The following is a 24,552-nucleotide window of genomic DNA, read 5'->3' as shown; positions in this document are numbered from 1 at the left end:
GCCATCTGGAAGAGGCCTTAGGGTCAAGGCGGACATGCTGTTTCTCCAGCCTCTGAGAGCTGTCCCTGGGGCGCGCGCGCATGCGCGCGCGCACACACACACACACACACACACACACACACACACACACACACACACACACTATAAATCACTTCTCTCATTGGTGCTAAATTAACTTTTAAGCTTTCTTCACTCCTGAATCAGCTGAGATCAGGATCCTGTGTGGCAGGAGGCTGAGCCCCGTGCTCGACATTGATTAAATATAAATTACTTTTGTTGTGAGATTTAATGCATGCATTAATAGAGGCATCAGTGGTTTCTAAATGCTGGTCTATGGACTGGCTGAATCAGAATAACCTGGAACACCTTGTAAAATACTCCCAGGCCTCACCTCAGACCAACTGAATTGGAATCCCTGGATGAAGGCTCAGGTGTCTTTACTTGAATGAGCTCTTTAGGTCATTTAGATGCACAGGCAGGTTTGGGAATCACTGCTGCTGTGGTAAGAGCACTGGGAGTTTGAATATCTGCTAGCTGGGTTCCAGTCTTGCTCTGATGCTAGCTGTGTGGACTCGACAAGTCACTCAACATTTCTGATCTCAGTTTTGTCATCTTCATGATGGAGCTGAACCTAGTTTTTCAAATGAAATATTAGCCAGAGCCTCAGTATGCAAAGCATATAAAAGTAGGATGGCTCAGGTGGAAGCAGTGGTCAAGTTATCCTTTAATTCGCAGCATGGCTCCTAAAGTCTGCCAAAGAACTCTAGGAATTTCTGGGACACAGTTTGAAACACCTCTGGGTGAGTGATCATTAAGTTTCTTTTCTGTCCTGGAAGTGTTTGAATCTTGGTCCATCTTGGGGGTGGGGGGGCATGAAAATCAATGACAAATAATTGTCTAGGGAAGATTCATATTCTTTCTGTTTCTCTCTCTGTCTCTTTCTCTGTTTCTTTTTCTCTCTCCTTTTCCTGGAACAGATGAAAGCCGAGGATGTGTATTTCTTTCCAAGTTCTCAGGTGAAAAGTGGTGGGGATTTGAGGGGCAAATATCTGAGTCTCACCTGAAGGTGCAAAGTTGTTCTTGCTTGTAGACTTAGTTTCTACTTCCCATGGAATTTTTGGGTTCAGATCACAATGTTTTGAGGTTGAATTTATCAATTTGCAGGTTTTAACATTTCCTAACACATTTGACAAAAGTCTTGGCAGGCAGATCAGGCTCATATTCAGTAAAAATGTATCATATATGGTATAGACTGTGTAAGCAGACTTTTGTTCTATTATTGCATCTAACCACTCAAGCATCTTCTGGAATCCTGACTATTTTTGGTTTTGGGATGTCAGGTATTTATTATATTAGAATTATATGAGATTAGGCATGACAACTCCTTTAGGAATTAAGAAGCCTTAATTAGGTTCCAGAATTGTCCTGGTTTAGTACAGGACCAGATCCTACAAAATCTGAATTTATTACATTATTTAAGAGTTTTATTTAAAAAATAAAGTCATTACTTGCAGCATCAACAATAATGATAACTACCATGTGACTTCTAGGTTTCTTAATATTTTTACTCCTAAATACTCTAGCACATAGTTCCTAAGAACAAGGATATTCTAATACACAATCACATGCTATTTTAACATTTAGTAATAACAAAATTTAGAAAAGTCAACATTAATATTATCAAATATTCAGTCCATATTCAAATTTTGCCAATTGCTATCCACTTTTTGATGATATTGATGAATTTTTATATTATTCATTTTCAAATTTGAATGTGATAGCCCCATAGTAGTAGTATGAAAAAAGTTCTATAGGATGATTAATCTATATATTCATTCATTCAACATTATGAAATAACAATATTTAAGGATATAGAAAATGAATTTCTAGCTATAAAGCATCATTTACCTTGAAGATCTCAGTCCAATGGTACCCATGGAAGTAGGTAGAAAATCACAAATAGCAGAACATGTTATGATAGAACCACAGGGTAATAGAAAATGAATGGCCATCATTAACAGAAATGGGGAAACCAGGAGAAGGAGATGGTTTGTGGATGCTGAATTAGAACATGTTTTGGTAGTATGCAATACAGATGGAGACTATGGGCACTTGGATCTGCAGGGAGATTAAGGTTAGAGCCATAGCTTGGGAAATGTCATAGAATAAAGTTGAAATCTTAGAGGGGATACATTTTTTTAAAGGGGAGAATATAAAAAATTAAGGACCGAAAATTGGAAGGAAGATGAAAATCCAGAAAGCTTCAACACATAACTACTTTTTTCATCAAATATTTTTGTCAGGTTATTTATTTATTAGAGGACTAGGTCATTGCAATTCATGTTTTGGTATGCCTGAAAACTCTGTAATCTATCTTCTGCCTTGGATAGAGGGTTTGAAGAAAACAGTCCACATGCAAGTTTAAATAGGAAGTTAAAAATTCACACTGGCCTTTTTCTGTTGAAATTATGATATGAATCACTATTATTTGAGAAGCTTTTTGCCGACAACAGGTAACATCCTGCAGATTTGCCTCTAACTATTTTATTAATTGAACTGCTGGCATGTTTATGCTTTGAGACCTAGTCTAGAACTGTTAGACTTGCCAGATGAAAATCACAAAGACCAGTTCAGTGTAGGAAATAATCAGTTTTTCATGCTCATTATCATTTAGATGAGTCTCTTACAAGGGAACGTTGCAGCATGACGCATGTGGATGCTGAGGACACCTCATTCCTCTAGGTAGCTAAGAGGAAGACTTAAATGCTCCAAGAGAAAAAGCAAAGATCTTAAATTTCAGAGTAAAAGAGAAAATCAAAGGATATTTGTGAAAACAAGAGCCAAGGAACAGTCCATTGCCAGAAAACTTTTCAGTTTCATCAATATTTTTATAGTTGCTTAACTTCATCATTCTTTGTGTGCCTTTTCACTGTCCTGAAAAAAGAGAAAACCTTTCAAAGCTTAAGTATTTTATTAAATCTTTTGTATTTTGACACCATTTGGAACCATTTTAACAGCTCATATTGAAAAAAAAAAGGCATCTCATGTCTCTCCTAAACATTAAAAGGAAAACAGGGGCCCAATTATACTGCTTTTAGCAGTCTTGGCTAAAGGTTGAGTTTTTACTTATGTAACCAGTGAGGGATCTCAGAGACTGGATTATTGGGAGAGGAGAGAGTCTTATGATTCTGGATTTTTGTCAATTTACTAACATTTCCTAAATCTTACATTTATAATGGGAATATTCCAAGTAATTTCCCCTTCTTTTATTCCAAAATGTTTAAGGAAGGTGTTAACACTACACTGGCCTGCCTCCTAAAGAGTATGATTTACAAAGCTACTCCATAGTTGTGCTTTATTCTTATTTTTAAAATGGCTTTTGGCCTTTGGCTCTGGCTACCAGGCTTGCAAGCTTAAACTCATTCTGCCTCCGTTGAAACCGTACTGCCTCTTCTCCCAGGGGATTACCCAGCGAAGTGTGTGTGCCTGTGGTGCTCAGACATGTGCACTTATATCAGATATATGTGCCCATGCAAGGGAATAGGTGGCAGAAGAAATGACCATTTAGAAACATGAGGACTGAAATGGGGCAACCAAGACACACTGCTGCCTTCTCCTAATATCAGATTGCATTTTTTAAATATAGAAACTGTTCTTTTCACAATAAAAGCCTCTGGCAGTGATAAGCATGATTTCCAAGACTGTACATAGCACCATAAGAGCTCCAACTAATGTGCCCAGCTTCACTTTCAGCGTAGCTCATTAGAACAACAATGAAAACCAGCTGTTCCCTGGTGTTTGGCAAAGAAAGAGCCAATTAACTGGCCGTCATACACCTGGTTCCAGATTTTGCCATCCTCTTATGAGCCTGTAAGAGCAGCCAGTTTGCATGAATTCTAGTCATTAAATGCAAGCCAGTGGGTGGGGAGATGGTGCGAATGGGTATTTTCTGAACTGCTGTGTGGACGAAAAGGTGAAAGGCCATCTAGAGCTTGGATACCTGGAAAGGCAACAGTGAATTAATTTAGCAAGGTATTGACTTTGTAAAACTGTTCCTTATTTTGTGTATGTTTATTTGAAGACTAGAAATACATTGTTTCTACAGGTGCAAATATAGAACCATTTTGTAATGCATTCCTTTGGATTTTTCTCTTCAGTGATAGTGACATTTAAAGTGTGAACCACCCATCTATATTGTTATTAACCATATACCTATATTGGAGTACTTAAATTTCACTGGAATTCATCAGTAAGGCTTTCCTTTGTGGATTTGTTAAAATATAATGATTAACTCAGAAATAAAAGCAATGATTGGAGCCCTTAAGCTATTTTGGAGTAAATCACATAATTGGTATCTGACCATTTAGTCCCTGAAATAAAACATCTAATGATGTGGCCCCTGGAAATGTTACAGGTCTACATCTCTCTGGAGTAATATCATTCTCAATAGAGCGGTCAATAAGACAATCATTTCTCAGCCCTGAAGACTGAAAAACCTGTTGTATTACACTTTCCAATCTTTTCAAAATCACATTTTAAAAGTCCACTTTGTTGCAAGATGACCAGTCTCATCTGATTTATAAGCCATGGCCTCAGAGGAAAAATGGAATGCTTCGAGTTGAAGTCGTAGAACAAACGTGCAGGCTGGAAGCAGACACTTCCTGCATTTTGAGCAGTTTCCAAAATGTGCTTCGGAATATGTCGGTTTACAATGTTTAAGTCATGTGGCAGGTGATCATTTACTTGGCAACCTGAGTACGATGCTTATTTTCCATGAAGAGTTCATATTTTGGACTTACATAGACCTACCCTTTCTATCTGATCAAGAAAGCATATATGCGGATGATTACTTTCTAGAAATCCCCTTTCTTACCATTTCATATTTTAAAAGAATTTCATGAATTTTCACTCCTCAAACTCTCTGATGATATTAAAATGGTCTCATTTCAGACAGGGTTTTTCACCTTCATCTCTTTCCTCATTCTTAGTAATGTTGCAATACATTTTAGAAAAATGTCAAGATTCCTCTGATCTAGAAGTTGCACCCTGTAGTGCACAAGAGATGGAGTCCTTCATGAAGAATACTTAGTGGAATTTCTTTAGATCGCTTGAGGGTTGTATATTCTAATTCCTATAATTAAAATAAGTTAGATGTTTACACCCCACCCACAACTAAAAACAAACAAACAACTTGTAGATCTTGGATTTCTATGACCTTAAATGAGAAGTTGAATAAAGAAAACAAAGCTCCCCAAACTATAGTCACAGCCCTTTTTTATGTTAATATTTGAAAATTGTTCTTCTAAGAGGAGTTGTTTATTTGCCATTGTGAATTGATTGCTAACACTTGATTTGAGAAGGTCTGATCAATATCTTAAATACTTTTTGGTAATTTTCTTGTCCCTTTCCATCTTTTATCACTCAGACCTGTTCTTCAAGATATTCTCATCACATTTCTTAAGGACTTCACCATCTGTCTGAAAGTTATCCTTTCTTTCCTAAGTCTTCTTCAGAGGTCCTGATTTCTGTGGTGTCAACCCTTCTAAAATTATAGCTTCATAATATTTTCTTGATGTCCTTAACTCTAGTCACCTTCATATCACTTTGAGCTTCTCGATAAAAATTACTCTGAACTTGGGTAAAATCTGAAATTTTGTTCTATGTTAATAGTTTCCTTACCTTTGCAACCACTTTCACTTACTACTGTCGATTGAATTATTTTTGTGCACCGTGACAGTCCGATGTTTTTGTCTGCCCCTCATTACCTGCTCCTTCAGACTTAATTTGTTTCCTTACTGGCCCTGATCCCAGGGTTAGCTATTATAACAAAGTCCTCACCAGAATCTTAAAATTCTTCACCTGACTTCACTAACCTTCTGTGTCCTTGTTATTGCTTGCTGCTTACCAAAAATTGATAGAGAAAGTCAGGACATTACACTGAGTAAACCCACATTTACTCATATCAGGATAAAGCCCCAAATCCCTAATAGGGTCTGTAAAACCCTTTGTGAGCTGGCCCAATCTAGTGTCTTTGCATCCTCCTCTTAGCCTTCTATTCCAGCCACACTGGTCTCCTTGTACTTCCTCAAACACTTCACTCTTCCTGTTGATTGGGGGCCTTTATCTTCTAGTTAACCAGTCATTAGATGTCAACTTTAAATATCACTTTCTTAGGGAGAGTGGTAGTTTAGCTTAAGCCTCCTCACCCTTCTAGTATATCATAGACCATGTACCTCTATCAGTTAAAATTATACATTCCTTTTTTTTTTTTTTTTTTTTTTTGCGGTACGCGGGCCTGTCACTGCTGTGGCCTCTCCCGTTGCAGAGCACAGGCGCCGGACACGCAGGCTCAGTGGCCATGGCTCACAGGCCCAGCCGCTCTGCGGCATGTGGGATCTTCCCGGACCGGAGCACGAACCCATGTCCCTTGCATCGGCAGGCGGACTCTCAACCACTGCGCCACCAGGGAAGCCCACATTCCTTTTTTTGATTATACGTTTGCTGTCACTTTGATGAACACATAAACCAGAAGTATTTCTGCTTTTCCATGTATACAAAGCAACTGTGCTGTGTGCAATAAATATCTTCTGTGGAGTAAGAATAGTAAGTACTTCATAAGTGGCGCTTTTATTAGTAGTAACCTCTGAAGCAAATGATATTTAGACATCTCCAACTATTAGAAATGTTTTTATATTGAAGTGAAGTCTCTTTTCCTAAATTTATTCCTTGGGGTCACACAAAATAAACTTATTTTCAGTGTGGTGTTGTCAAGTAGAGTGGTGTAGTACAGAGAGCATTGCTTTGGAGTAAGATTTAGCTGAAGCTACCATAATTGGGGGCTTACTGTGTGCCTGGCACTATGCTCAACTGTAAAGTGGGAATGATAATAATTGTTTTACGCAGTTCAGTTCAAAGGGCATTTGTTGAGAACCGATTGTATTCTATATAGTGCATTAATATTTGGGATAAAAGATTAAACAATATGCTATACTCGAGGAGTTTACAGTTTATTGGAGAAAGTATCTCAGGTGGGCTTTTTGCTACGAATATGGTTTACTGAGGGGTTGGCTTGATTTTTCCAACTCTCACAGTAATAAAAAACACTCAGGTATGTATTGGAACTCAGATTATTTCCAGTGGTCTGCCCAAGGTGAGCAGACAAAATATTTAGCAAGAGCTTCCAGAACAGCAGTGACCCAGGAACCTGTAAGATCCTCTGAGGATGAGGTAGGTGGGTGGAATTCTTGGTAGAACCTCAATTTGTATCATTGGCCACTGGGGGCTTTTAAAAAATTAATTAATTAATTAATTTTTGGCTGCATTGAGTCTTTGTTGCTGCACGTGGGCTTTCCCTAGTTGCGGCGAGTGGGGGTTACTCTTCTATGCAGTATGTGGGCTTTTCATTGTGGTGGCTTCTCTTGTTGGGGAGCATGGGGTCTAGGTGCGTGGGCTTCAGTAGTTGTGGCAATGAGCTCAGTAGTTGTGGCTTTCGGGCTCTAGAGCGCAGGCTCAGTAGTTGTGGCGCATGGGCTTAGTTGCTCCGAGGCATGTGGGATTTTCCCAGACCCGGGCTCGAACCCGTGTCGCCTGCATTGGCAGGCGGATTCTTTTTTTTTGTCGTCAGGGAATTTTATTTTATTTTATTTATTTTATTTATTTTCACACACACACACTGTATTTTATTTTTACAAGAGATAAATAAACGGACACTAAGCATTGTAAATAGATGACCACAACAAAAGCAACAATGATTTCAATTACCAAACACGAAACACACTCATACTATGTCATAATATTGACATTCAGTCCAGGAATCCTCCACTGTAACAGCTCCGTTACTTTGCAGTGAAAGTTGATTTGTATATTTTTTGCCTCTGAGTCCTTATGGGATTTAAAAAAATTTTTTTTTATTCAAACAGAAAGTCACAAAAATTGTAATCATCCTCATCAGTTCACTCAGTCCCATGTAATTAATTTTTTTTCATCTTGATATTTTGTTAGCACTTTTATGAATTCATCTGAGTTCTGAAAATGCTTATTCATTCAGTTCAGGAGTATAGTCAGTTACCAGGAACCTGTACTTGTCAGGGTCTTTTCCATGAATTCCTTGAAGATGAAACCCTTTTATAGGAACATTTTTGCAGAAGCATCAGAGTACACCCAGAACTGTCTGTAAATGACAAAAGACTTAAAAATGACCACGGGGGCTTCCCTGGTGGTGCAGTGGCATTTATATTAACATATTTCCATATAAATAACCCAAAGAAAGTTTAGTATTAGTTGTTTTTTGTTTGTTTGTTTTTCTATACTGCAGGGTCTTATTAGTCATCAATTTTATACACATCAGTGTATACATGTCAATCCCAATCGCCCAATTCATCACACCACCATCCCCACCCCACCGCAGTTTTACCCCCTTGGTGTCCACACGTTTGTTCTCTACATCTGTGTCTCAACTTCTGCCCTGCAAACCGGTTCATCTGTACCATTTTTCCAGGTTCCACATACATGCGTCAATATACGGTATTTGTTTCTTTCTTTCTGACTTACTTCACTCTGTATGACAGTCTCTGGATCCATCCGTGTCTCAACAAATGACTCAATTTTGTTCCTTTTTATGGCTGAGTAATATTTTTTTTAACTTTTTTTTGGAGTATAATTGCTTTACAATGGTGTGTTAGTTTCTGCTTTATAACAAAGTGAATCAGTTATACATACACATATATCCCCATATCTCTTCCCTCTTGTGTCTCCCTCCCTCCCACCCTCCCTATACCACCCTCCCTATACCACCCTTCTAGCTGGTCACAAAGCACCGAGCTGTTTTCCCTGTGCTATGCAGCTGCTTCTCCCTAGCTATCTATTTTACATTTGGTCCACTGGGGGCTTTGTTGGAAACTCTTCGCTATGGAAACCTGCCTGCCTTTTCCTCCCCTCACCTAGGACTACGTTGTGCCCCTATCCTGTGTAGTTTTCTATATGCAGATGATTACTTTCCTTCACATAAATAGACTAATTTTTATCCTTTGCCTGTGTCTGATGGTGTCTCCCATCATACCTTTCATCCTTGTATCAACCACTTAAGGAGATGCACATGTACATTGATCATTTAAATATATGAGATAAATGATATAATAGGAAACTCTTGTGATGCTGTGGGAGTATAAATTGGTACAACCTTTTTTGAAAATTGGCATTACTTACTAAAGTTGAAGATATGCACTCCTATGACTGCATTTTCACACTTAAATATATAGCCAACAGAAGTGTGTCCACATGTTCACCAAAAGATATGTACTAGGATATTCATAGCAACACTATTTGTTGTAGCCCCAAACTGGAAACTACTCAAATGCCCATCAATAGTAGACTTGACAAATGTGTATTCTATCCATACACTGCAACACTATACAGCAACAAGAGCAAAGAATTTACAACAACAAATTACAATATGGATGACTCACATAAAATACAGAACAGACAAAACATACCTAGATGTCAGAAGTTGGGATACTGACTACCATTGTTGTGACTAGTTCTTAGAAGAGAGCACAGGGTGGCATTCCTGGGGGTGCTGATAATGTGTTTCTTGATCTGGGTGCAAGGTAGTTTGTGAAAATTCATTGGCCTTTACACTTTTGACCTGTATGTGCATTCATATTTCAATAGAAAGTTTAGAAAGAGTTGGTTCTACTGGTTCTATTTTATCTTCTTACTGAACTCAGGACTCCTAAAAGCAGCTTTACAGGAGTAAAATGTGGAAAATTACCATCTGGGAAAGGAGCTGTCTTGTTATATATTTCAGACTGGCACTTGGTCTGAAAAGCAATTGTCAAGCTAGTAGGGGGGATCTTTGAATGATGTTCTATAGATGATAATAATTGTCCCAGTAATTGAAAGCCCCTGAGATGAACTGACTTGGAATCTACTTCCCTATTTTATTCTGACTCTAGTTACTATTTTTCTTTTAAAATGGATCTGATAGTCTTAAATATTAAATACTTCCACTTTTATTTTGTAATGTGCTTTTAAAAAATGACAAGTTAGCCACAGAATTGGTATTCCTAAAGAAAATTGCTAGCTGCTCCTTGAACATCCTGTAAAATGAGACTTTGGAAAATGAGTTAACTATTTTTTTCAGTTTTAAGAGTTTATTTGAGCAAAAATCGATTTAAATCAGGTAAAGCCAAACTGGAAGTGTGTATATATATATATATATATATATATATATATATATATGTATTTATTTATTTACCTACCTTACAGTTGTATTGAGATTTAATTGACATACAGTGCTGTATTAAATTTAAATAATTTAATAACTTGACATATGTAGACACTGTGAAATGATTATCACATTAAGTTTAGTTAATATCTGTAACCTCATATAGTTATAAAATTTTTTTCCTTGTGATGAGAACTTTTAGGATCTACTCTTTTTCAAATTATACATGCAGCATTGCTGACTATAGTCATCATATTGTACATTATATCCCCAGTACTTATTTGTCTTATAACCAGAAGTTTGTACCTTTTGACCACCTTCATCCAATTCCACCACACCTCCACCCTGCTTCTGGCAACCACAAATCTGATCTCTGTTTCTATGAATTTGTTTTTTGTTTTTTTAGATTCCACATATAAGTGAGATCATACAATATTTGTTTTTCTCAGTCTGACTTATTTCACTGAGTTAACTTTTAATGTAAGAATTACATATTAAATTCTAAAGTTGCTGCACACTCACATTTTTAGGAAATGGAATATTTAAAAGTCCCAGAAAAAAGTGGGTTGGTTATTGCAAAGTAACTTTCCTTTAGGGCATAGCAGGGGTCCATCAGGCAGATTACCTAAGTAGTGCTGGTTAGGTAATTCTTGATTGGTTTAAGATTCTGTTTCTGGGAGAGCAGAAATGGTAATTAAGTCTTGGTTTGCTGACATGGAGCTTAGCATAAGGGACTCCATTTTGGGCATTTAAAAATTATTTATTTACTTATTTATACAGCAGTTTCTTATTACTTATCTATTTTATACATATTAGTGTATATATGTCAATCCCAATCTCCCAATTCATCCCACCACCCTCTCCCCTGGCCACTTTACCCCCTTGGTGTCCATACGTTTGTTCTCTACATCTGTGTCTCTATTTTTGCCTGGGCATGTTGTTTTGTTTTTAACATAATCTTGTCCTGGACCTGACTCGTGAACTAAAGGAGAAACATTTTCAAAATCCACACTCAGTTGTGCGTTTTCACAAAATGTCTTTCCTATTTTAATAAGTTAGGAAGTTTTAATGATTCTAAATGTGTGCCTATGTTGAACTGGTCAGTTGATGTTGCAATCTTTAACTGTAGAACTTGCCACAATTAACTGGCCTACTGAGTGCATAATCAACCCTGATGACCTAATAGGAGAATGATAAACAGAACCGTTTGGCTGGTTAGTTCTGGCCAAACAGAACTAACTTTTGGAAACAGATCTTCATTAGGATAAAATTACATAGGTTAGACCTGGGTCTGTCACTCATTGATTTCATTTCATTCATATAATCATCATTCAGCAAATATATTTAATGCTTACTCCACACTGAACACTGGAATCCAATGATGAACAGGTTGTCTAGTGAGCAGCGTGCTGATTGCTGTGACAGGATAGACACTTCAGGCCAGGAGCACATTCTTTAACTGCTGTGTGCTCTGTGTGCTTCAGAATGTCATGTTCTATGCATCATTCTACAAGAGTGAGGACACAGTGTAAGAACTCTCTGCCAACAGCTGGTTGGAGCAGCAGTTTTATTTTAAAAGTCCACATTGTGTTTCCTTGTTTGGAATCTTCTCGTTCCACATCAGTTAGGTCTTTAATTTGGATCTTACTCTCCTTTCACCAAAAGTAATATTGGGTAAATGCACCCCTTTCGCCACCAGTTTCACATTGTGGTTAAGACACTTGGATAGTCAGAACAGTCAGATTGCCACTTTCGGTTCATCACTACTTAAATTAATTTCTTAATCTGGAATAATACTTTTATCAGTGCTTAAATTAACACTTTCATTTATCAGTGCTTAAATTAATTTATTAATCTGAAATAATAATATTGCATGACCCACCTAACACAAATATGCCTTGTCATGATAAGAAATTGGGTAATGCGTAAGTTCAGAAGGTATATGAATGTCCCCCCAATTTTAAGCTCTCGGCATGTTATACCCATGACAGTTGACACATTTTATAGCAAAGGAATGAACAGGTACAGTTTGCTTTTCATGAATTTGAATGCTTCTTACCCTTGCTAAGTAACGGTAATTTTCCAGTGAAGACTCATGGCTTCTGAATAGAGGACTGCTGATTTGAGATGAGTGCCTTCTGTGTTGAAAAGAATTAAGTTGGAGGATGGTGGATTGCATTCATTATTCATCTTGACTGTTTGGAGAATACTGAGTATACACAGTTGGCTACTCCAGAGGATGTTGTGACAGGTAGGGAAGAGGATAGCAAGGCAACCGCCCATCACTATTCACCATTCTCTCAATTGCAAGAAATGATTGTCAATACTTGATCCCAGTTTGTTTTCAGGGTAAAGTCTAATGAAGTTCAATGATCATTTGTGCCTTGAGTTTTACCAAAATATATGGATTTGGGCTGAATGATTAATCAGTTGGTTCGGGTGAGGAGTTTCCTTGAGAAGAAATATATCTTGAGAATCACACTGTGCATGCTGAGCTGAATCCTGCTATTTTCACATAACACTTATAATTAATATCTTCCTATCCCATTACAATGTTTTCAAAGTAGTCACAAGTATGTCATCATTTGATCACTTGGTTATTGTTGGACATATAAATTGTATGTAATTTAAAAATATTTTCAATGACTTTCTATATATATTTATCTGAATCTTTTATTTTTATTTAAGATACTTCTCTAAAGTAAAAATTACTGGCTCAAAAAATAAGGATATATATTACTACCTTGTCCTTAGTAATCACATCAATTATGTTCTACAGGCAGTAATACAAATATCTAATTTTTTTCACCTAATCCTGCTTTGGGTATTATCATTTAAAAACTTTTCACTATTTTGAGTTGGCTTTTTTCACTCAGCACAATGTTTTTGAGATTCATCCATGTTGTAGTGAGTACCAGTAGTCTGTTCCTTTTCATTGTTGAGCGGTATTCTCTTGTATGGGTATAGTACTACAATTTATGTATCCATTCACTTACTGAAGGGCATTCAAGTTGTTTCTAGCTTTTGGTTATTATAAATAAAACTGCTATGAATAAGTCTTTGCATGGACATATGTTTACTTTTCTTTAGGGTAAATGCCTAGGAGTGAAATTATTGGGCTGATAGTAGGAGCAGGTTTAGATTGATAAGATACTGCCAAATTGTTTCCCAAAGTGATTGAACTATTTTACACCCCCAAAGCAGAACTAGGGTTCCAGTTGTGCTGCATCCTTGCCAACACTTGTTATTTTCAGTCGTTTTAGTTTTGGTTATTTTAGTGGTTGTGTAGTTGTATCGCGTTGTGGTTTTAATTTGCATTTCTTTGAAGACTAACGATAATAGATTATCTTCTCATGTGCTTATTGGCCTTGGTGGCATTTATTTTAGCAACACTTGATTTAATGTTGTTATGTTGTATTTAAATTTTTTGCAAAGTTGGTAATATGTACAAAAGGTAAAATTTTAAATAATACAGAAAAATTTGTGGTTAAAAAAAGATATTAAAGATATTAATCCCATCCTAAATTGTCTTTGTTTTCCCAGTTTTTTTTAAAGGCAACCATTGTTGCAAGTTTACATGATGTGTTTTAAATACTTATAAATCCTATCATATCTTTTAAATATACAGGTGATTTTTTTCCCTTTCCTTGGATATAATACACAGAAAAGTGCACATATCATAAGTGTGCAGCTTGAGGAGTTTTTCACAAACTGAACATGTTTGTATAACCTGTATCCAAATAGAACACTACTAACACACCCGAACACTCTTCCGGTCCTTCCTCAGCACTTTTCCAAGGGTAACTATCACTTTGATTTTAACAATATAGGTTAGTTTCACATGTTTTTATACTTTACATAGGTAGTCACTATGTACACTCTTTGGTGTCTGGCTTATTTTCCTGAACATTTTGTTTGCATGACTCATCTATACTGTTGGGTATATTTGTAGACTGTCCATTTCTATTGATGTTTTGTATTACAATGTAAGAATATACCACTATTTATCCATTTTATTGCTGGTGGACATTTACCTATCATTAAGATGTCTCTACACGTATTCTATTACACACCTTTTGGTGAACATTATATGCATTTCAATTGAATATATATCCAGGAGTAGAATTTCTGAGTTATAGGTACTGCCCATGTTCAGCTTTGCTGGATACTGCCAAACAGTTTTCCATAGATGTACCAACTTACATTCCCACCCACAAAGTTCTGGTTGCCTCTTCAACAGTCCCAAAGTATTTTCTATTTTTAACTTTTTATGAGTGTTGGCTCATTGTATCTTTTTAGTTCCTGGCAAGTGGTGATTTTAATTTGCATTTCCTTGATGACTAATGATGTTGGGAACCTGTCATATGCATATAAGCCATGTAGATACCCTCTTTTGTGAAGTGACCATTTTCCCTATTGGCTTGTTTGCCTTTTATTTATTAACTTGTAGAAGTTCTTCATGTATTCCGAACATGAGTATGGTGGCAGTAATATGTATTGTAAATATCTAGGTTTGTGTGTTGGTTTTCACTCTTAATGGTGCTTTTTCATGAATGGAAATTCTCAGTTTTAATATATTCCAATATATCAATTTTTTCTCTTATGTTTTAGTGTTTTCTGTATCTTTGTTAAGAAGCCTTTTTCTCCAAAGTGATGACCTATGTTTCCTCTAAAAGTTTATTTTTTTTTACCTTTCATGTTTAGATCTGCAATTAAAAAAATGTTTTGAATAAACATTTTATTGTCATTATAAAAATAATTAGAAAATGTTTCCTATATTTCTATTCTTTGGAAGAACTTTTGCTAAATTTGTGTTTTGTTCCTTGAATGTTTGGGAGAATTCACTAGTGTGTGTGTGTTTAAGTTTAAATCATGAATTCAATTTTGTTAATGAATGTCACACTATTCAGATTTTTCTCTTTCTTCTTCTGACAGCTATGATAAATTGTATTTTTGGAGGAATTTTTCTTTCATCCATGTTGTCAAATTTATTGGCCTGAAGGTTTAAGTACTCTCATCTTTTATTAGTTTTCCTGTCTGTATTATCTTTTCATGTCTGCAGCATCTGAGATGCTGCTCCTTTTTGATTCCTGATATCAGTAATTTATGTTTCCTTATTTTCTTCCTTAATCAATTTTAGGGATTGTCCAATATTATTATTTTCAAAGAACCAAATTTTCACTTTGATAATTGTCCATCTTACACATTTGTTTCAAATTTTTTCAAATTAATTTCATTAATTTATGCTCTTATTTTTATTATTTCTTCCCTTCTACTTTCCTAAGGTTTGATTTATGGTGAAATTATGTGTTTTTATGTACTTGTGAAAACATTTACAGTATGTTCCATATATATATATATGTATATATATATATATATATATACTATATATATATATATTTTTTTCTTTCCAATCTTGGTGACACTGAATTTCTTTCACAACCTAAAGGTCAATGTGGGAGATAAAATGAAATCTTTTCAAAAGTTACCTCTGAGGAGTCTAGCTCCTTGCCAAAATCTATGTGATCTTTTAGCCTGACTATCGATAATTTTTGCAACTGTAATTACATGGCAGGCCTCATGGGGGAAACCTGCCCTCCGCATACCAGACTTGGGGCACGGCCAGTGCATTGCCGCCTTTGAAAGGAGTTATCATCCAGGGCTTGGGCCTCTCTGTCTGCCCATGCTCTTACACATGGCTGCATCCCTAGCCCAGCTTCTTCCATTTGGAGGCCTCTTTACCTTGGGCCTTCGGCAGAAGTTTCTTTATGGCGAAGGCAGCGGAAGAACTTAGAGACACTTTCCTCCTGATGAAGTACTTAGTACTTTTCCACGCCTAGCACTTCCCACTCCCTTCCCCTTATCCTCTGGGCCCATAAAGCTGCAGGAACGTTTTGTTTGGGGCTCCTTTGGCAGTGAAATGACCCCATCTGTGCTGGTTCACCTGACACTCGATTGGTGACTGATGAGTGGTGATGTTCCATGGGGGAAAATGGAAAGGGAGGAGTTGACACTTTCTTTGGTTTGGCCTCTTGCTGATACTATTGCAATAAGTGATTAAAGGCTTGACCAAAAATCATTTTGGTTTGTTGTCTTAATCGGCTACTCTGACACCTGACAGCTAGGCTCTCTTCAGCTTAGCTCAGGGCCCAGCAATCACACTGATCAGTGTGGAACTTTTTGGGAAATTTTCGTAGCAGACAATCTGAGATCATACTTTGCATCTTGAAAAGTAAGAAGCTGAATAAAGCGTAATTTGGTGGAGATTGACAATATTCATCTTGTTTCTTTGGTGCAAATATCAAATTTCCCTCTAGAGGATTACCCCACTCAAGTCAAAATATTTTCAGAATCTTTTTAGCATTCAGGCAAAGAATTAAGAACTCTCGCTAACTTCTCTCTTCCCCTAAGGAATGGGAAAATACAAAAAAATTTTTTTCCTGCATATTGATTTAGAGTGTGGCTTTAAATGAGAAAAAGCTCTGGTTCTTAAACTCCTTAAGATTTAGGTGAAAGAAGTTTGAGTCTATGCAGAGTTCGGAAGATATCAAGAGAAATATGTGACTAACCTCCTTTATAGCGATTATTGGGGATTTACACATTGTTTACATGTTTCACATGGTTTGTGTCCTATAACTGGTCTTAGATTTTTCAAGAGATACTTCTCTATGTTGGTTGTTATGAACATCACATATACTTTTCTGCCTCTCTTTTGTTGTGTTTCCTCTTTTGTTTTATCATCACAAAACCTCAGAATGATAAGTCAGTAAAAAGTGATCTGATTTGCCTATTGTTTAGGATTTTACATAGAATCATTGTAATTTTTAGATGAAAAACACTGATGGGAAAGGGTGCTCCTCTTTTGTCACCCACTTCTGCAGCTTTGCTTCATTGTTGTTATTTCATCCTGTTCCATCAGACTTCCCTGGGGAAGGGCTGGGTAGCATTAAGCTGAAAAATGGAGGAAAAGACCCACAAGGCTTTTTGTTCTCTCTGCACAAAGGCTAAAGGATGAATAACTCAAAAGATTGAATGGCCACAGATGAGAATTGTAACTGTGGTAGGTTATTTGTTTCTCCTTTCCTCTTTTCCCTCCTTTCTTCCTGCATTTAGACTTTCTAAATTGGGTTACATTTAGCTTGGGGTGATCTTTATTTTAGGTCTCCAGAGAGGCAGATCAGCAGCCCGTGAAGTTCACCTGTGGTCTCCCCAGCCTAGGCCTTCAGTGTGGAAAAGGAGGATTCTGAGCAAAATCTGTGGGAGTTACAGTTCTATGTATGATTAAGTGGTTCTTTGCTCCAGAGTGCAAGTTAATACCACATGAATAACACTGAGTTATTAAAAGTAATACAGCAAACTCATATGACTACTTTTCGTTGGTAAATTCTTTAAAGCTTTTTCTTAAAAAATCGAGATACAACTTACCGTACTAAACTGCAAAGCTCAATGGATTCTATCTATCTATCATCTATCTATCTATCTTCAGGCATCCAGAAACAGAACAAGAAATAAATCAAGATGCAGAACATTTCCAGCACTGCAGAAGGCTTTCTAATGACCTTTCCCAATCAATATTTTCCCACCTCGAGGTTTCCAGTATTCGGGTTCCCACAGATTATTTCACTATTCCTGACCTTTATGTAATTGGAGTTGTAAAATATGGACTCTTTTGCTGTCTGGCTTCTTTCACTTATCATTATGTCTGTGAGATGCATCCAGATTTTTCTCTAGGACATTCTTTCTCTCCCAATATTTTAGTTAAAAAGTAGCCATTACTTTGTAATAACTTTAAATGGAGCATAATCTATAAAATATTGAATCACTATGTCACACACCAGAAAATAATATAATATTACAAATCAACTACTTCAATTAAAAAAAAGTCAAACACTGAGACATTGAAAGGATTGTGAGTGAGCACACACAAACTCTCCTTCCAGGTTCTACACTACCATCACTTTGCTATACCATCTATCCATCCATCAATCCAGTTTCTGATGCATTTCAAAGTATGTTATTGGTATCAGTGTCCTTCATTCTGGTCCACTTCAATATGCATGTCTTTGCCTTAGTATATTCTTGATTTCTGAAAAGTTTAGTAGTATTAGGAAAATCTGTGTGACTTCTGAGAGACAAGGTGAAAATTATTGGAACATCGTGGTTGAATTTAGTTTCCCTGTTGTAACATTTCATAGTTTGGGCTTCAGTATTTTTGTTTATGGGGTAGAAGTTGAGGGAGGAAGCAGTCGATTTCTAGCTTGTTTTTTTGGGGAGGAGGGTTGGAAGGGTAGTGAGGATCTGTAGATCCCACAGGAAGGAAGTGGGAGGGATTCAGAATTGAGAAAGGAGGAGGACGAGATGCAGCAATTCAGGGAAAAAGGAATGAGGTCTGAGTTGTACTTTCTGATTTCAGGAAGAAGAAAATAGAAGCTTCTTTCACTTAATCCTTAAATTTGCTCTGGCTAAGTGCATTTTGTTTAGAGGAAACTCTGCTGAAAATAGCAGATGTTTAGTCTAAGCATAACAAGTGTGTATGCAGAGTTATTGAGAACGGAATACTTTTTCTCAATTTTTACTTTTAACGTGAGTAGGCAAGATCGTGGAAAGCATCTTGGGGGAGGAAAATCTTCAATGTATTTCTAAAATGAAGGACAGGTGAAAGGGACCTCAGAGATCATCTGATCTCAATTCAAATTAGAATGCCTTGAGGAGCTTTCAAAAAACCACTGCAGAGGGAAGGAAATCCAAAAAAGAGGGGATATATGTATACTTATAGCTGATTCACTTTGCTGTACAGTAGAAACTAACACAACATTGTAAAGCAACTGTACTCCAATAAAAATTAATTTAAAAAATAAGATAAAATTCAATAACCATTAAAAAAAACCACTGCAGAGCTTCTGACCTAACCAATCTAGGGTGAGGTCTAGACATTTGTGTGTGTGTATTTTTTTTTTTTTTGCAGTACGCGGCCCCTCACTGTTGTGGCCTCTCCCGTTGTGGAGCACAGGCTCCGGACATGCAGGCTCGGAGGCCATGGCTCACGGGCCCAGCTGCTCCGTGGCACGTGGGATTTTCCCGGACTGGGGCATGAACCCGTGTCCCCTGCATCGGCAGGCGGACTCTCAACCACTGTGCCAGCAGGGAAGCCCGACATTTGTATTTTTAAGAAGTTCTCCAGGTGATTCTAATGTGCAGCCAATTAGAGAACTGCTAATGCAGTTCAAACTTTTGGTACCTACCTTTAGAGGATACTTTCTTTTTTTTTCCCATAAATTTATTTATTTTTGGCTGTGTTGGGTCTTTGTTGCTGGGCGTGGGCTTTTTCTAGTTGTTGTGGTGAGCGGGGGCTACTCTACGTTGCGGTCACGGGCTTCTCATTGTGGTGGCTTCTCTTGTTGTGGAGCACGGGTTCTAGGCCCATGGGCTTCAGTAGTTGTGGCACGTGGGCTCAGTAGTTGTGGCTTGTCGGCTGTAGAGTGCAGGCTCAGTAGTTGTGGCGCACGGGCTTAGTTGCTCCGCGGCATGTGGGATCTTCCTGGAGCAGGGCTCGAACCCGTGTTCCCTGCATTGGCAGGCGGATTCTTAATCACGGTGCCATCAGGGAAGTCCCGTTAGCAGATAACTTTTAATCAGATGTAGGAAGATAAAGTGACACTTGATGCATATTTCTTGGCTAATGCATAATTAAGACAAGCACACAGTCAAAAATGTTAGTCAGAAATTACCACCTGAAGAGGATCCTTTCCACAAATATCTGTGCTTAGAGGAATTCTTTCTATAAATGGCTTGTTTTCTGATGTCAGCAAACATGACTGATTTAGAACTTCTTTTCCACATGAATTGAAATGATCATATATAGACTCCATGGGGGTGTATTATACAGAATCCAATAATAGCTGAAAAGATCACATTCTTATATTTGTTCAAGCTGCCATCTGTGGTGATATGCTGATATCGTGGCATTAGACAAAAACAACACTCTCTGAAGGGCAGTTGACATAAGTTTAGTGCCTGCTTTGAGAACTTTTAACTCCACAAAAACTTCAATGCAGTCTGTCATATGGATCATCTCAGGGTCCTTGTGAATGTCTTCTGTAAGCAAGGTGATATTTAACAAGCCCGTTTCTAAATGTTTGCATTTAAATTCCTAAGTCAGTTGTAAATGAGTATTATGAACCGAGGTGGCTTAACATCTGTTTATATCAAAAAGATTTAAGTTGACCACAAGCTAATAGAAACCAGCTGTATCGTGATCCCTCTAGTCCATCTCTTACTGAATAACAATGTGTGGGAGCAGGAAGTCACACCATATGAGAACGGTAGTAAAAACGGGATGATTCTGAAGAGCTTCATTGCCATAGAAGAGTTATCCTGTGCTTTTCCAGAAAGCCATTCATTCACCAAGGTGAATGAATAGGTACCAGTTACAGTGAAGCTAGTTTTACTCTTTGAAATAATTATAGCTAACATTTGTTGAACATTTGGTATGTCCCATCATTGTGCTAAACATCTTATTTTACTTCCTTAAACTCTAACAATAACCCTATGATAGATACTTTATGTTACAGATAACTGGGGAGGCTGAGGCTCAGAGAGAAATTTCCTTGAGCTCACACATTGATAGAGATGAGACTCAAACTCAGTCTGATTCCAGAGCTAGAGCTTTTCACTAATGCCTCCCAAGGAAAAAATTTTCCACCGTATTTTGTTGACTGCCTCGAAATTTAGCTGCCTCTCTCCCTTGTGGGAAGGAGCTTGTACTACTGAAACTTTAACTCTTCCAACTGTAGGATCCAAAGCTGCACCGGAAATGGACTTTGGTAGTTCAAGTTGACAGTGTAGCATCATGTGGTAAACAGTATGGATTTTGGAGTCAGGAGATTCAGGCTCGATTCCCAGCTTTATCACCTCCTGGCATTCTAGCCTTGGACAACTTATTATCTCTTCAAGTTTCTTTCCATTTATGAAATCAAGATAAAATTTTCTACCTTTCATTATTGTTGTAGGTGTTAGAGATAATTCATATAAGATGCTATCTGACAAAGAGTATCATTATTATTTTTCAACCCTAATTTGACATATGTGTGGCCAGGGACAGCATTCACAGGTCCAGTTGTCATGATTTAGTGGAGGGCAATGAAGGAAGAAAGAATTTGACTTTTCATTAGTCTTTTGCTGAACTAAGCCGCCCACTAATGAAGTTTTACCACGTTTTCATATCCCTAAATGAATATGAATGGTTGTTTTGGATTGGCAAAATTGATAAAAAAGTCAGTCTAGTTACTTTGAAAGGTAACCTTATTTTTTATCAAAGAAAATATACTTACCACTATCTTTAGTCAGAGGTCTTATCCACTCAGAAATAGAGCCCATTAGTTTTGCAAATTCCGTGCTTTACAATTGTCCTTTGAGTCAGGATGCTTGTTCATAAATGCATGCCATTTTGGCCACTTTAAGAAAAATAGAAATCTAGTGTCTACCTTAGGTTAGTTTCTAATCATCTGTTAATTTCATTAAAATCTTCTGTGCATAGACAGGGCCAGGCCTCTTGCTTTGTAGGTATAAATGAGGAGCTTCCTAATTATCCCAGGGAAAGAAGGTTGCTTTAAGAGTAGTTGCCATAGTTTATACCACTGTATTTTTTACCTTTTAAATAAATTTTAAGTAAGGTTAAATAAATTAGATAATTTTTCTTTATGCCATGTGGCTATATAAAGTAACAGTTAAGAATCACTGTCACTTCTGGCAAAGGTGATATATTTCCTTTGAAAAAATTATTTTTGGGTCTCCATTGAGTATTCCTGATTCTTGTGGGGAAAAAAAACAATTGAAAAGCTTTATTTTTAAATTTTTATTTATTTATTTTTTAACATCTTTGTTAGAGTATAATTGCTTTACAATGGTGTGTCAGTTTCTGCTTTATAACAAAGTGAATCAGTTATACATATACATATGGCCCCCATAGCTCTTCCCTCTTGCATCTCCCTCCCTCCCACCCCTCTAGGTGGTCACAAAGCACCGAGCTGTTCTCCCTGTGCTATGCGGCTGCTTCCCACTAGCTATATATTTTACATTTGGTAGTGTATATATGTACATGCCACTCTCTCACTTTGTCCCAGCTTACCCTTCCCCCTCCCCGTATCCTCAAGTCCATTCTCTAGTAGGTCTGCATCTTTATTCCCGTGTTGCCCCTAGGTTCTTGAAAAGCTTTAGATAAAAGAACTAAATTTTTATTGGGGTTTCAAAAAGAGACCAGGAGACAACAAGAGAAGTGGAAGGAAAGAGAGAGTTGAATAAATGGAGGGTACATTTCTGCTTGGAGGTGAGTGTATTAATGACTTGGTAACTGTTGATGTTCTTTATGAGTGAACATTTCAGTCTGGGGAACTATTATCCTTACAACTAGAATAATCGAATTTTATTCTGTTGAGGGAGGAGGTACTATATGCCTCCAGACCTTGACATTCAAGTTAGCACCACTGATGAATTCATAATCATCCATTAAAGACAAAAAATAAACTCAACCCCACTGGCCTATGCCCTGTACACCCTTTTGCAGAGGATGACCCCATTTTCTTCTCTTTCACCTAGGCATTGGTCTTCCTTTATTCTTTCTCTATAACACCTATATAATATCCTTTTCATCACCTAGATTATTTCATATCCATCCACCTCTCACCATTGTCACTGCTACTACTCTAGACAACATATGTTGCCTGGGTGACTGTAATTGCTTCCTGTCAGGTCCTCCTCAACTGCATGTGTCCATCTGCAGCCTGGAGTAATATCTTCAAGACACAAATCTTAATTCATACACCCCCTTTGCTAAGAAAGCTCCAATGGATTTTATTGCCTTTAGGATAAAGACTATGAGCTACATGGCTCAATGTTGCCTGCTTGTCTAACTACTTCTTTAGCTTCATTGCCTACCTCCCTTTCACTCTTCCTTTTTGTAACAGCGGACTTTGTCCAGTCTCTCTCAAGCATCCTCTTTCCTCCTGTCCCAGGGCATTTGCATGTACTCTTTTCTCTTCCTGGAATGCTCTTTTCTCTCCTGTCTTTACCTAGTTAATTCCTGCCTGTGGATCTTAATTCTGCTTAAGAGTGTCTACCTCAGAGAGACCTTTCTTAATTGCCATCCCACCAGCTCATATCAATCCCCTGCTTAAATGTTCTCCCAGAAGTGGGTGGCTCTCCTTAATTTCACATTTCTGGTACAATTTTACAATTCTAAACTTTGAATAATGCCTACTTCCTCGCTAGATTATAAGATCCATGAAGGTAGGGACTTTGTTCTTGCTTACCATTATATTTCTAGCATCTAGCACCGTGCCTGGCACAGAGCAGATTCTCAAATGTCACTTGAATTATTGAAAACTGTCTTGGTATCATACTCTGTTTCAAGGAAGTATGTCTTGCAAAACTTCTGACCGAGCCACCGACTTATAGCCCAAGATCTGTAACCAAGATTGCCTTTAGTCTCTGTGTTTAAATCTTTGTCTTGGTTCTCTGTCCAGTATCCCAATCCATTCTTGTTTTTCCATCTGGTCATTGCACGATCTTAAATCTTGTCTCTTGAAACCCAGTTCCTGTGTTTGCCCACTATCTTCTCTATACCTAAGGGGCTAGTGTTTAGTGTTTTCTCCATTCAGTCCCATATGGTCTGTCCATCTCCCAAGCTCCCACAGCCTTTGTTGTGATATTTACCTTTTATTTTTTTAACAACTCTTTAAAACTATTATAAAGTATGCATAAATAACTGCCATTCACTGCTCTTCAATTAAAAAAATTCATTTGTAACTTTATAGTCAAGTATTGAAAACTGTGACTCAAATTGAGTCAAAACATAACAGGATACTGTCTCACATAACTGGGAGTCCAGAGGTCTGCCAGGGCACAGGCATGATGAAGTCATGAGCTCAGTGATGAAGACAATGTCCAGGGTGTCTTTAGTGTCTGTCTTCTGTCTTCCTTGGTGTTTTCTTCATCCTAAGCCTGATGTCCCTTGTGATTCCAAGATGGCTGCCAGTGTCGATGAGCCATGTATTTCCTGGTGCATGTCTAGCAAAATAAAGAGAAAAGGACATTTTTTCCCCCTCAATCATAGAGTACAAGTCTTTCCCTTCAGTCTGGTTGTACCAACTTTGGTTACATTCCCACTCCACACCAATAATAGTCATCTGGGGAATACAATGCATTGATTGGCTTAGAAATTAATCAGGATGCCCTCTGGAGTTACCTGAATAAAGTCAGAGTTTTTTAGTAAAGGAAGGAAGGGGTGGATGTTAGTTAGGTAACGAACAGTGTCTACTACCAATAACTAT

This window comes from Delphinapterus leucas, chromosome 14 (assembly GCF_059928025.1).
Source record: "Delphinapterus leucas isolate spDelLeu-1000000601 "Yukka" chromosome 14, BTC_Dleu_Yukka2, whole genome shotgun sequence".
Classification (NCBI taxonomy): domain Eukaryota; kingdom Metazoa; phylum Chordata; class Mammalia; order Artiodactyla; family Monodontidae; genus Delphinapterus; species Delphinapterus leucas.
The sequence above is the reverse complement of the archived record's forward strand: the minus strand, read 5'-3'. Positions refer to the sequence as shown.